At 41.9% G+C, this 12,558-nt stretch overlaps 1 protein-coding gene across 4 annotated transcripts in view; it reads right to left on the minus strand.

The window, feature by feature from the left end:
* Positions 1–12,558, minus strand: part of MAP2K3 (mitogen-activated protein kinase kinase 3) — a 285,373-nt gene that overhangs the window by 148,002 nt on the left and 124,813 nt on the right. The window lies entirely within an intron of this gene.

A 12,558-nucleotide genomic window follows, 5' to 3' on the forward strand; every position in this document is an offset into this window, starting at 1 on the left:
TCCTTTAAAAGGTAGCAAGGAAAGAAATGAAGGTAGCATTGGAATCTGGGTGCAGAACAGCAGTGGCTGCCAAAAGGAAGTTTTATACAAAAGCTCAAAAAGATGCTAAGAGGGACTGGGAGGAAACCCAATGGAGAGATTTACTTAACACAGCTAAAATAAGGCTTGTAAACTGTTTTGGCATCTTGAGGCAAAAGGTACAAGGGGCCAGGTCATTGAAGATGATTACCACGAACAACCCCAGGTGTGGGTAAGTCATTTTAGCATCCTGTATGCTGGATAGAGTACCAAGGGTATGGGGACAGTTGGGTTACTAGGCCAGGGTGCCCAGTGGACATTAGGGGAAGAAGAACCTATTGCTTTTAGACTAGAGGAAAAGCAAGGCTAGCCCTCTCTACGCTACAGAATGGGAAGGCACCGGGTTTAGATAAGTTTCTAGGCGACCTGTACTTTTCTGAAAAGGGTGTACGAAGCATTATTCTAAATCAATGCTTTAATGCTATTCTAAAAACAGCACAGATTCCAGACTCATGGTTAGGAACAGAGGTGGTGTCTGTATATAAAAAGGGGGACAAATGTGACCCTGCAAACTACAGGCCTATTAACCTTATAGGTACAGCCCAAAAATGTGTTGGGTAGATTAATGGCTTGGATACAGCAAAATAATATCCCCTCGACCCTAAAGCCTGGGTTTAGGGAAAATATTGGCACCATATATCAGATATTTATGTTTATGTTAATACTATTGAAATATGTGGCAATCGAAAAAGAGTATGTATATGTTGTCTTTGTGGACGTACGGGCCGCTTTTGATGTCTTCTACACTGGAGTTCAGTTATTCAAGGAATTGTTCAGAGTGGACACTGTTGCTTGAGGCACAATCCACTCTAACCGGAAAGGCTATCCAAGAGAGCTTGTCTTTAAAAAAAACTTGAGAAGGGACAGTGCAGTGCCTTGCAGAATGATGAGCTGCTAGCTCTGAAATTTGTAGACAGGAGAGATGTGTACATGCTAACTATCACCCATGATGAGAGTACTTCACCTGTGGCTGTTTGAGGTCAAGTTGCTGAAGTGCGCAAACCTGTGTGCATTTTAGACTACAATAAGCACATGGGTGGTTTTGATAGAGTAAATCAGAGGTTGGAACCTTACACTGCTGTTCGTAAGGCTTATGCTTGCTACAGGAAATTAGCAGTTCACTTCTTCCACTTGGCAACTTTTAATGCTTTTGTTGTGTTCAAGAATTGTTCTCCAGAGTCAAGGATGACACTTGTGAAATTTCAGGAGTCTGTCATAGCAAGCCTTGTTGTGCTGGAACAGGCAAGAGTTCCTAGGGAAGCAGTGGTGGAGGATATGGCTAGAGTGAAATATCGTCACTTTGCTGATCACATTGCTCCCATGGCCAAAAAAGACTTTCCTGCTAAGAGATGAAGAGTCTGTGCTTGAAGAGGTATCTGGAAGGAGACTAGGATGTAGTGCCCAGATTGTCCTTCAAAGCCTGGGTTGTGTGTGGGTGGCTGTTTCAGGAGTTACTGCACACAGAAGAATTACTGGGAACTACTGTGAGCGTAAACTGCCATTTTATATTTTCATATGTTCAGTTTCACAGTTGGCATTACGGTCATGTTTGTAATTTTGTATTTATTTATAATTAGTGGTTAGTGATGGCGTTGTGCACGGAGTGGCGCTTGGCAAGAAATGTGCACGGGGTAGCGCTTGGCTAGCAGTGTGCACGGGATGGCGCTTGGCTAGCAGTGCCAGCGAAACGCGAGTCCACACACTCCCATCTGCTGGTGTGATTGCTGTATCAGGCATTTGGAAGTATGAAAGTGATGGGCCCTTGAATGGCACTGTCAATGCGAGTGTTGTAATGTGCTGGGCCCGCGGCTGGTGGCGTGAATGGTCTTGTGTGTGTCATGTATGAAAGGTTTGTGAATGGACTGTAAAGCGGTTGGTGCCTTGACGCAGCTTTATAGCTCGTGAGCTCTGGGTCATTGGTTCAGTTTTTTGGCCTTTCAGTTATTAACAGTGCATTTCATTTTTGTGACATCTCTTGTTAATAAAATTTGATCTAATGAACCATCACTCACCCTTGTGCCAAATCCAACCAGTATGTGTGGTAAAAATGACAAATCCTGCTCTGCTGTAATCAGGCATCGCAGCACACCCGTGACATACTAGGTGTCTTGGGTGGGACCTTGACGATGAAGTACGCCACCAACTTTGTTGGTAGGTGAGGGGTCTTTTTAACATAACCTAACAGCGTTTCTTTTCACAATTTTAGTGTTTGTAACATCACAGAAGGATGTGGATAAATCAAAATGATCTATTACAAAATGTCCCTTTTTTCATGGGGGTGAAAGGGGGGGTGGGGGGGGGGGGGCAATCTGCGTTTTTGGACCCTGGTGCGGAAGTCTTGTAGGGAAACCAACCAAATCCAGACATTTTTTTTTTTTTTTAAACAAGACACCCAGAGGAGTCCAGGGAGGAGTGGCTAGCGTGGATCCCCTAACATTTTTTTACCCAGTTGAAGATTAGCAGGACAGTGTAGCCCTATCAGGTGTCATAATGTGAGTTTAAAACAGAGTCTGTGCCTTTAAGGACTCAGGGACCACAAGTATCCCATCATGCTCAGCAGGTGACAAGTGCTTCAGTTCTTTTTTCTGGCTCCTGGAGCACTGAGAACTGGCTTTTTCTCTTTAAAAATCACCAGTGGAATTTGTGACAACTTTATTCAACTTTTTTTCATCTCTCACTTCCATTGTCTGACTTTTTCTGACAAAAATTGTGGTATTCTCAAATAAAATGCTTTCTTTATTTGGCAAGTGACCTGCCTGTGGAAGAAACAAGCTCAAGTCAGACCCTCATGACGTCTTTATTATTTACCTTCCTAAAAGCCATGTTCCTGACAAATGCCAGCACTGCAGGAAGTTTTCAAGACGAACCCTGAGGGAAAGAGAGAAGATTCACCTCCATCCAGAGAAGAGCGCTGCAGGCAGCAGGCACAGTCTGAAGGTGGGACATCAGAGTAAGAAGATGGTCAGTCCTCTAACAGGGCTCTTCCATCTGCTTCTAAAGGACCCCAGAAGTAAAAGGCCCAAAAATTACATTGTTTAAGGTCGACATCGATGCAAGGTACTGCACTTACTGGTTCACAATCGAGGTACAGGCAAAGGTCAATGTCGAGACAAGGTAGGTCGACGTTGAGGACACTTACACTGTCAAGAAGAAGGTCGAGGATTGTGTCGACATCGAGGCAGAGAGATCTATTGACGCCGAGGAGTGTAAAGACAAGGACATTACAACATGAGAAAAGAAGGCAGCGGAGATTCATTTCTACATCTCCCGACTATGAATACTCCAGAGTCTACTCTCCTTCACCAATATTGTTATCAGATCCTCCTATTCCTCTGCCACCATCTCATCCACCACCAACACCTCCACAGCCTCCACTTCCGGCACCTCTTCCACTGGCGCCTATTCAACCTCCACCTGTGGAGGCCCCTTTCTGAGACCTAGAGTTTCTATACATAGATCGTGTTCAAGAATGAATCACCAATCGTGCCATTCCAGATGCCACAGATCTCAGTATTCCTCGTCTTGTCTATCTTCAAAGCGCTCATCATCAGCATCAACATCAGTCGTCTACATCATGATCAAAATTGCGCACAATAGAGACATCATTCTCATTATTCCGCAGGAAGGTATTCATCAACCCTATCAAGCTCGCTGTCACCATGAATCTCTCTGGTGGATGACATCACCACTTTCCAAGAGGTCCTGGTGAGAGGGGTTCCAAAGCTCAAAATACAGGTGTCGGTCCCAACACCTTCCACGTCAGTTATATTTGAGACGCTTCACCATCGGTCTGCATCTATGCCTCTCCTTCCATTGGTGCCAGGTCTTTTAGAACCAGCATTTGAACTGGTACTGACACCAGCCTCAGCTAAGTCTGCTCCATCCGAGAAACAGAAAAGACCTCCTGAGCAGGATCCCCTCTTTCTACGCTTCAGCCAACCTTCAGACTCTGTGGTCATTTTAGCAGCCAAGAAACATAATGCTACCACTCCTTCGTCTTCTGTACCACCTGACGAGGACAGCAAGGAGCTCAACTCAGTGGGCTGCAAGGTATGCAGTACTGCTGCAACCACTATGAAGGCAGCAAGTGGATTGGATCTTTTGGGACGATACGATAGGGCCTTATGGGACTCCATACAGAAGTTTGCAGATGACCTTCCCAGAGTAAAGTGTGAGGATTTCCTACAGGCCGTCAATGAGTGAAAGATGGTCTCCAATCAGATTAGTGCCATAGACGATTCCGCCCTACTAGCAGCATACAAGTACTGTCATAGAGAAGCACTGTGCAGGCACCCCTGGCTTTGACTCATGACCTCAAACATGAGCCCCAACAAGCATTCCTGAATCTGCCATTCTCAGGATCCACACTTTTTGGTAGCCTCACAGATGAGATGGCTCGGGTGAAATCCGAAATGGGAACCTTAAAAAGGCAGGTGTCCTGGAAAGGTGCTTTTATTCCCAGAGGGTTCAAACCACTCACTGATGTCAAGGTCACCAGAGGTCTTACCAGCAGCAGCAGTGAAAACAACCTAGAGGGAGAAACACCCAACAGCCTGCTCAAGAGGGAAGCCCACAGCAGGCTCAGAACCATGAATATTTTCCTTCTCCCTCTTCTGTTACTCACTCTGGTAAGGGGAAGCATTTTCTAGTAGAGTAGCAAAACGGCACAAAATATGCCTGGGTACTGAATATTGTTTGGAATAGGTATTGTCTCAGGTTCACAAGTTCTCCACTAAATATACCACCAAAGCCATCCAATCAACATCTCCAGATGCTGCGGTCGGATGTCAAAATCCTTCTCCAAAAATCAGGCGGTGGAGACTATTACTCCCAAACAACAAGGAATGGGAATTTACTCTTGATACTTTCTGCTAAAGAAGAGAGGCCCCAAAAACGAGTTCAGACCCATTCTTGACTGGAAATTGACCAAGTGGATTCAGCAAGAGAAGGTTAAGAATGCTGGTACTGCATCAGATCTATCCCCAGTTACACCAGGGATATTGGCTCTGCTCAATGGACCTCCAAGATGTGTACTTTCATATACCAATAGCCAAGAAGCATTGCAAGTTCTTGAGGTTTGTGGGGGGGTCAAGACCATTATCAATTTAAAGTGCTTCTGTTTGGCCTCAACTCAGCACCCAGAACTTTCTCAAAGTGCATGGCGATGATAACTACCCACCTAAGGAAACATCGAGTCTCTGTCTACCCCTTTCTAGATCATTGGATCATCAAGGCGTTGACTCCTCAGGAAGCCTGTCTTCATTATCAGCGGACAAGTGATGCCCTTCAAAGATAAGGCTCCATATTAACCACGCCGAGTCAAGGTCTACTCCTGTTCAGACGCTGCATTATTTGGGGGCCTCTATCGACACCAGTCAAGCAAGAGTGTGCCCTTCGAAAGGCAAACATCTACACTTAAGAAGATATACTATGGAAAAGTGCACAATGATGGTAATTACTACAACACTGAAGAGGATGCTTCAAGTCCCAATTTTGATTATTTCTTTTGGTTCGGCCTGTCTCCAAAAAAAAGCTAATTAGTGTCTTTGACCGGGTAGAAGCATTAATTCTATTATTCTGCATATTGAGGGTTGCCCAATGTTCGATACTTCACCCATTCACCATTCCAACTCTAGGTATGTTCCTTCATATCCTGTTGTCTTGTATGTTTCTAGCACAATTTGTATGCCTCTAGTTACACAGACATATTCCAGATGATGTTCGGAGTGTTCCAGATGATGCACGGAGTGTACCCTTCAATACCAGATAACTTTACTGTCACACTTATAATAGATCCCTATGTTTGTTTTTACCTCAAACTTTGCAAAATACCTCAATAAAGAGATGGATAAAGCTTGGTCTAATGCCAGGGCAAGCTTTAGACATCACTGGTCCATCTCACACGAATATAAGGCTTGGCTGAGAATTAAAGGTTGGAGGGTACCAGTATTAATGCAAATGAGTTTTCAACCAACTCAAAGGACAATTAGTCCTCTTGATATAGAGAATGAAGCCACTGTACACATATGCAAAAATGGTCCAAGGCTGGACAATATGGCATCCACTGACATGGGACCTCAAGGCAATGCAATGCTGTTTGGATATTCATTCATTTGTCAAGGACCCGGGTAAGTACTTTACAAAGTTTGTTTCACTTGATAAGTTGCAATCATCTTTTTGGACACTGTTCATCTAAATGGGATTTGGCAGGCTCTGCAGGGTAAGGAGTCACTTTAAATAGATGTGACCTGTAATCAATCTCAGACAAGGCCTTTTGGGAAGTTCAAAACTACAGGACGTTCCCAGATTGGTCTAATAACATTTTTCTCATTTATTACTGCCACATCCTTGATTGCTATTATGCTTTCAACAAGAATAATATGAGCTTCTCGTCTTGACATAAAATGCAGATTTCCCTAGCTTTTAATGGAGGAAAGGCTTGATGTTACTAAAGACGCAGAGGCGAGTACTATCTTACCACTTTTTAATTACATAGTTTCCCCCCCAATGGTTCAGTCTTTCAATCAAGCCACCGCCATCTGGTACAGGGTTATTTTACTCTTGCTGTCCATACCTGGACACAGATGAGCATTTTACTGTCCTGAAGTACTCTTGAGTTGGTTCAAGTTCATGTCTTATTTTTCATGGACAGTCTGTTGATTTTTCAGATGAATTGTTCACTTTTTTAGTGGCTGTATGCATAGTTTACCTAATTCAGCCTTGGATTAATAATGCTTAATTTGTTGTCTCGTACACAATATTGGTCTCGGATTGGCTGATAATTTCACATTAACTTCTTTGTTGGAATGCTACAGGAGAAAGTGTAGTTTATGTTTGCCATGGCTGCAATTTATGATAAAGGAAGGAAAGATAAGCTTTAAAATTTTCAATAAAAATAAAGTTATCTTCATTAAAAGCTGAGAAAATCTCCAATGCTTCCCATAAAATGTTCCACCAAAACGAATTATGCAACAGATCATGAAAGCATGGAACAGAACCCCAACCCTTAAGCTCCTTTTGAAAATTTAATTTGATGGTTATAACTGCAAATTTGATACTAGCTTAATAAAGAGATATTGTTTTGTAAATAATAAATGTGAATGGGTAGCCCATGTTTGTTTTGTTAGCAATATTTGTGTTACAGCTGCTTCTGACTCAATACTAATATCACCTCCCATGAGCTAGGTTTTGGATACTGGACCAGGCTACCAAAGTGATCAAGCTTTTGAGACCCCACGTTCCATGTCAAATCAAGTGTGCACAGAATCAGTGTCAGTAGAGAACACAGTAGTTTCAGTGCTACTAAGCAGTCCCTATATCTGCTGGATCTTCAAAAGACCTGTCCTCCCAATATTACAGATCCAGAAGCTGCATTCCCACCCCTCCTGATTGCAACATTAAAGCTTCAATAAGTTCACTATTACTGGTTGAGGTACTACTTGCAAACTGTAAGAAAACAAACTTAACAGTATTACAGAATGCAGTACTACAAAGATCCTACTATATCCATCTGAGGAACTGCCAACCTCCAACATTCCCAGATTACGATTCTGTTGTTCATATACTATTTTACAACTGTTTACACACACTGCAGTTTCAGGACTATTGCAACACCGCTGATCCATATCACACACGCAGAGAACAGGAAGAGTGTAAATGATGCAAAAAATAAAAGTTTAAGAAAAACTGGAGCACCAAGGGGAGCAGTAGCTGGCATTCTAAGTCAAAAAGTCATGGACTTTAGGTTGTAAGGTGACATGCAATTTTGTGAGCAAACACATTCGGATCTAGCATCCTTCTGCACATATATGGCCTTCATTTATGATTGTCTCGGATGGTGGTATGCCACTTATCACGTTTAAAAAATAAAAAGAAAAAAAACGGTGTTTAGCGTTCAGAATTTAGCAGGTACGAAAAATAATATCCACTGTAATTAAGAAATCAAAAATTGGGTTTCTGCACCACAATAAGCATGTTGCACTTCTTGGCAGGCCTTTACTTCTTACATTCGGGCAGATTTGGTATGGTACATATAGTTATTAATGGGTGGTTCGGGCAAATCCAAAAGAATGTATTTATTACATCCAGCAACCAAATGTATAACTGACCGCCAAGCCAGTAGTCATTTCTTAAGCACTAGCAGGAACCGCCATCATGGCAGTTCCTGTCGATGCCTTGTTAGGATTGATGCATGTTGATGGAGCCATCTGTCAAACATATTTTGTTTTATTTTCAAAAAGAAAATCCCAAAGAGGGATTTTCGTTTTGAAAAAATAAATAAATAAATAAGTCACCCACTCGCCATGGGAGCTATCTTCTTAGGTGAAGGGGGGATTTTAAGTTCTTTACTGTCCCTTACTGGCTTTGACAGGCAGTTTAAAAAAAACACAGCTATCTGTCCACCCATCTACATTAGGTAGGCGGACATGTAGCTATTTCTCCGAAGGCAGCTAGTCTGACGGGGAGAAGTTTGGCATGGAGGAGATGAAGGCGTCTACGGTCTCCCTCCATATAAATTCATCAAGCAGATCGATATATTGGCAGTATGGTTACTCTGTTAAAACCAGGGGTGTGGAAGTCCTATAGCCCGACACCCAGGACAAATTGGTGTCAAGGACAACAAGTTTTCATGTTTATTATGTCCCTGGGACAAGTAGCCCCAACCTCCAAAAGCACAAACACTTTGGCTGCCAGCTTACAGTACCACAGTATGGAGCAGGGAAAGGGACTGTCTGCAGTTGAGGTAATATTTATTACCATATGTTATTGCTGTTTAAACTTGTATTTATGGTTCATTAACGCAAAGCCTTTATTATCATGGTGAATGCTCTAAACAAATGTACGCTTGGACTGCACTACGGACAAAAGTTCCAGTTAAAAAAACATGTGCACACGTTTTACAATATGAGGCTAAGAACAATGCTCCCAAAATGCTCTCTCATTAGATATCTACAGGAGCTTGAAAGAGTAATGATTCTTTGCTTTCAAAATAAAAATGTTCAGAAAAATATGAAACTAGGAAAACAAATTATGCTAAATTACTGCGAAATGTTTGGTACCATTTATCTGAAGCATCAATTAGTTATATGTGTTGATGCATGCTAATATTTCCAAAAGAACAGTCATAATGGAAAATCAGTGTAACCAGTTTTAATAAGATTAAGGGCAACAAGAAAATAAACAAGCATTGCCAAAGCCAATAGGTCTGACATTGGTGGTCAATCTTTTGGTTTCGTCAGTGCATGCCTTGTTCTGACAGGGATTTTGTAAAATATTACTGTTGTGGGAACTGCCGAGCCCTCACCTTTATAACAAACATTGAAAAAAAGCACAATATGCTTTGGTCTCAAAATGCACACAGTACCACAGGAATTCCTGGCACTGAACAAAACTACTTTGTGTGGCAATATGCTCCTGGTAAATGAGCAGGTTGCGATCACTCACAGTGAAGCTATCAGACATATAGGTAGAGAGAAAGACGGAGATAGAATTTTAATGAAAACAAAAAGGTCTTGGTTAACGCCAGACCCAACTGAGGGCCCAGTTCTTAAAGAAAGCCCGAAGGAAAATGTCTTTGCATTAGTGCGAATTTACGTATTTCATGAATTCAAAAGAATCTACAGAAGTAGGCCAGGAAATCATACTCCTAGAAAATATTTGTGAACTGTATTTTAGCATGAGCAAATGTACATGTGTAGATTTGCTCACGAGAAAATCTGTTTAGCATTTACAAACACACTTTTTCCCCCAACATAGGAAGAAGCTTTACTTCTGCCCTTGTCAGGAGTAAATTTTCAACATTTCTCAGTATGGGGAAAACAAATTGGAGAAGATCTGGTGAAACCCCTTAAAACATGCAAACTAGTAGATTTGCACAGACTTGAAAGGGCATTCAGACCCTGGAACTATTGCTTACTGCTACAGCGAGCCCCTACAAGGTAGCAAAATAAGAAAATTGCTACCATCAGAGCTCTTCTATAATGAGACTGCTGCCATGTGTCACCGCACCACATGGCGTCAAAGGAACACGCAGTTTTATTTTTTTAACAGGTCAAGTAGATTTATGAAGCAACCAGTCCCATGGACAAGTATATATTTTATTAAATTCCACACCCTTGTACAACAGATTATGCTTATTGTCAATATGTAAATTGGCCTGCAAGGCTTCCAGAGAAAATCTGTCCTGATTACTCACCCTCTCACACATATATTGATGGAAAATAAGGGGTACAAAGTCCATCTAGTCTTCCCCTTTTCTATACTTATCACAGCATTGAAACTCTACTTAGGCCAAATTACAAGTTGTGTGTAATAGGTCGAGCTATTTACCAGTCCCAGCAAATACCATTATCACAGAGCAAAGTATTTATCAGATGTGGTATATACCTACTGCTTAACATTTTAAAACTGGAATCAAAGCATAACATTCAGATTCTGTTGTTATGGCCTGCTTTTATTCTAGCTCAAAACCTAGGTGTGTGTGATAATTATCACTTAACATAAATCTGACCATTCTGCATGGAGGGGCATCATGTCATTATTGTATTGTCTCTTTCCGTGCCATCTGCAGCCGGTAAAGCATTTTTAACATCGCAGGATTTAATGTATGGGTGGGAAGTACAGAGCCAGCCCCACTGCTGTAGAACTCGCCAAGACCGTTTTTAGGTTGAGCACAGCCGCACACAAGCGCTACTTTTCTGACGTGTTGGTATCTTTGTGGGCTTTTAACCACAACCACCTCACGCCCATCACTTTCACTCATTTGTGAGCTTGCCTTTCAAAAATCCTTTGATGACATTGGTAAATGCTTTATGTTTGTCCAGCCTTAGGGTCCGACCCTGTTTCATGGATAACTGCACGTTTGCCAATATGTTTGACTGTGCTTCGCGCTCATGCTCATGGCGACCGTGGCGCTCTGAACTGACTTGCTCATGTCAATTGTTTTACTTTGCATTTTCAATTTATGTGCCAAGAAAAGTTCAGTTAGGAATTTACAACGCAAATAGCTCTAACTCGAGCAAACGAGTGACCCACTGTGTTGCAAATGCTGGTTAATCCATCTTCCTACCAAACATGTACAGTTTAAATTATTTAAATAATAATAATCTAGTTGAAACGTGAAAAATAAAACAGAAACACTTCAACCTTGCAGAAATTAACTATTTGTTCAGTCGGCTTTTTGTTTTGCCTTCAAGACCACAAGGTGCATCTGGCAGTTAACACTTCCGGTTTTTTGCCACTACTTGCTGGCATTCTGTCTTCAGAGAGGAGTATCAATTCAGAACTCATATGAGTATAAAAACTCTTCAGCCAATTCAGGCTTGCCCTTTTCATGCCTTGAAGTGCTTTCCACCAAGGCTTTTTAAATGGGGCGGTAATGTCCGAGAAGGAGTACATGCACTTTTTTTTTATTATTTGAAAGAGGGAGTATCGGCGCTTCTGGAGAGCACACAGGTACTCTAGATACTGAGTACCAGCACTTCTATGTTTACATTCAAAGCAACGCCTACCTCATCTAAATGATGCATGGTTAAAAATCAGGGTAGGCCAAGGTTAACATGTGGCTGTCACCAGACTCACTTTTCCAATCCTAAATTTCCTTTGACAGAACATTTTTCATGCACGTCATTCTAATTGTTTCTAATGAAGACAATCAAGACTACATCCCTCAGGATATATTGATTAGTTAACTAAAAACCTAGAACTGGAAAAAAGTGTCCATGTAAAATGGACTCGCTTGGTGACTCTAGGACGGGCCGAACGCCTGCAGTCTTTCATGGGAGAACTTTGGAGCTCTTCTTGTAACCTGCAGTTCATCTCACAGCAGAGCAGCAGCTCGCTGAAGAAGCGCTCGGTTTGTCTGCTGAATGAGGTTGCAATACGATTCTGTATCACCGAGGACGCAATAGGTCCTGGTGTTTTCTTTTACTAATCCATGTAACTTGTGGTACAGCAGGTGCCACTGGTGGGAAATACAACGACCAGGGTGCATCTGACCAATAAATACAAGCCAAGAACTGAAACTGGTGTCGTCGGTAAACCGGGAGCCATCCGGGGACCTTGCTGCTGAAACGTATTTCGCAGACATTTATTTTATTGTCATAACAAAATCACAAACTAATTTTGAAGAACGCAGACCTGCCAATTCTGGTCGGTAAAGAATGAAAGCACGTGTAAGTATTTAGACATGCAGGTAGCCCAGTCACTGTCAATGACACAGGTTTGAATCACTGATTTTGGAGAACACCTTATTCACAACACTACGAAATAAAGCTACCGTTCCCGCGGATTATATATGAAACTGCATACGATGCTTAAAAAATATAACTAGAAGTACAAAAGACACGTCAGAAAGCTTCTGCATAGGGTAGCCACGTGGCTTTAAGTCAGCATGTAAACAGTTACAATTCAGGCTTTCTTTTTCTAAACACTGCAATTTAACCAAAGTTATTCTACGGAAGGGAAGCGAGACTACTACTC

Source organism: Pleurodeles waltl, chromosome 10, assembly GCF_031143425.1.
Source record: "Pleurodeles waltl isolate 20211129_DDA chromosome 10, aPleWal1.hap1.20221129, whole genome shotgun sequence".
Lineage (NCBI taxonomy): Eukaryota > Metazoa > Chordata > Amphibia > Caudata > Salamandridae > Pleurodeles > Pleurodeles waltl.